At 37.0% G+C, this 2,696-nt stretch overlaps 1 non-coding gene across 1 annotated transcript; it reads left to right on the top strand.

Annotated features, from left to right (window-relative positions):
* Nucleotides 1-821: 821 nt before the first annotated feature.
* Nucleotides 822-929, top strand: LOC127740307 (small nucleolar RNA R71). Its single transcript, XR_008000986.1, has one exon. It is a non-coding gene; the product is annotated as a small nucleolar RNA R71 (small nucleolar RNA).
* Nucleotides 930-2,696: the final 1,767 nt, after the last annotated feature.

Raw genomic sequence — 2,696 nt, 5'->3', positions numbered from 1 at the left:
CAAATAACTTGTCATTTAGCTTCATGATTGCTCCAAGGTACTTAGCAACTTGCTCTTCAGTGACATCTTCGTCTTCTTCAGAGGAAGAATACTCATCAGAGCTCATGAATGGCAGAAGTAAATCCAATAGAATCTCTATGGTCTCAGTGTGAGCCTCAGATTCCCATGGTTCCTCATTAGGGAACTCATTGGAGGCCAGTGGACGTCCATTGAGGCCTTCCTCAGTGGCATTCACTGCCTCTTTCTCCTCTCCAAGTTTGGCCATGTTGATGGCCTTGCACTCTCCTTTTTGATTCTCTTCTGTATTGCTTGGAAGAGTACTAGGAGGGAGTTCAGTAACTTTCTTACTCAGCTGACCCACTTGTGCCTCCAAATTTCTAATGGAGGACCTTGTTTCAGTCATGAAACTTTGAGTGGTGTTGATTAGATTAGAGACCATGGTTGCTAAGTCAGAGTGGCTCTGCTTAGAATTCTCTGTCTGTTGCTAAGAAGATGATGGAAAAGACTTGCCATTGCTAAAACCTATTTCTTCCACCATTATTGTTGTTGAAACCTTGTTGAGGTCTCTGTTGATCCTTCCATGAGAGATTTGGATGATTTCTCCATGAAGGATTATAGGTGTTTCCATAGGGTTCTCCCATGTAATTCACCTCTTCCATTGAAGGGTTCTCAGGATCATAAGCTTCTTCTTTTTCAATCAGCTCTTGAGCTTCTGTAGGCGTCTTCTTCAGATGAAGAGATCCTCCAGCAGAGCTATCCAATGACATCTTGGACAGTTCAGACAGACCATCATAGAAGATACCTATGATGCTCCATTCAGAAAGCATGTCAGAAGGACATTTACTGATCAACTGTTTGTATCTTTCCCAAGCTTCATAGAGGGATTCACCTTCCTTCTGTCTGAAGGTTTGGACTTCCACTCTAAGCTTACTCAATTTTTGAGCTGGAAAGAACTTTGCCAAGAAGGCATTGACTAGCTTTTCCCAAGAGTTCAGCCTTTCTTTAGGTTGTGAGTCCAACCATATCCTAGCTTTGTCTCTTACAGCAAAAAGGAATAGCATAAGCCTGTAGACCTCAGGGTCAACCCCATTAGTCTTGACAGTGTCACAGATTTGCAAGAATTCAGCTAAAAACTGATGAGGATCTTCCAATGGAAGTCCATGGAACTTGCAATTCTGTTGCATTAGAGAAACTAATTGAGGCTTAAGCTCAAAGTTGTTTGCTCCAATGGCAGGGATAGAGATGCTTCTCCCATAGAAGTCGGGAGTAGGTGCAGTAAAGTCACCCAGCACCTTCCTTGCATTGTTTGCATTGTTATTGTTTTCGGCTGCCATGTCTTCTTCTTTGAAGATTTCTGTTAGGTCCTCTACAGAGAATTGTGCTTTAGCTTCTCTTAGCTTTCGCTTCGAGGTCCTTTCAGGTTCAGGGCCAGCTTCAACAAGAATGCCTTTGTCTTTGCTCCTACTCATATGAAAGAGAAGAGAACAAAAAAAATATGGAATCCTCTATGTCACAGTATAGAGATTCCTTGATGTGTCAGAGGAAAAGAAAAATAGAAGGAGAAGGTAGAAGCATTCGAACTTATCAAGAGAGATAGAGTTCGAATTGTGCATTGAGGAGGAGTGTTAGTCCATAAATAGAAGGATGTGAGAAGAGGGAAAGAAATTTTCGAAAATTAAAGTGAATTAATTAAAAAAAATTTTGAAAAATGGTAATTGATTTTCGAAAACCAAGATTGGGAAAGAAATTAAGTGAAATTTGAAAAAGATTTTGAAATTAGAAATCAAAAAGATATGATTGAAAACTATTTTGAAAAAGATGTGATTAAAAAGATATGATTGAAAAATTATGGTTTTAAAAAGATATGATTGAAAAGATATGATTGAAAAACAATTTAAAAAGATTTAATTTTTAAAAAATTATGGAAACTTGAAAAAAATTTGAATTAAAAACAAAATCTTCCCTCTTGTGCCATCCTGGTGTTAAACGCCCAGAATGGTATCTATTCTGGCGTTTAACGCCCAAAATGCTACCCTTTTGGGCGTTAAACGCCCAGCCAGGCACCTTGGCTGGCGTTTAAACGCCAGTTTTCCTTCTTCACTGGGCATTTTTAACACCCAGCTTTTTCTGTGTAATTCCTCTGCTGTATGTTCTGAATCTTCAATTCTCTGTATTATTGACTTGAAAAGACACCAATTAAAAAAAATTTTGGATTTTTAATGATGAGGAATAATCAAAATGCAACTAAAATCAAATAAGCAATGCATGCAAGACACCAAACTTAGAAGTTTGTATACTATTGACACTAACAAATTGAGAATGCATATAAGAAACAACAAAACACTCAAGACAAGAGAATTTAAAGATCAGAGTAAGGAAATCATCAAGAACAACTTGAAGATTAATGAAGACACATGAATGAATTCAAAAAATGCATGCAATTGACACCAAACTTAAAATGAGACACTAGACTCAAACAAGAAATATTTTTGGTTTTTTATGATTTTGTAATTTTTTTGGATTTTTCGAAAATTATATGGAAAAGAAAATAAAGAGATTCAAAATTTTTAATAAGAATTCCAGGAATCATGCAATGTTAGTCTAAAGCTTTAGTCTAAAAAGATTAGACATGGCTAGCCAAGCTTCAGTAGGACATTACATTCAAGAGCTAAATTGATGAAAATCAATCAGCTTTG

This window comes from Arachis duranensis, chromosome 6, assembly GCF_000817695.3.
Source record: "Arachis duranensis cultivar V14167 chromosome 6, aradu.V14167.gnm2.J7QH, whole genome shotgun sequence".
NCBI lineage: Eukaryota > Viridiplantae > Streptophyta > Magnoliopsida > Fabales > Fabaceae > Arachis > Arachis duranensis.
The sequence above is the reverse complement of the archived record's forward strand: the minus strand, read 5'-3'. Positions and strand labels throughout refer to the sequence as shown.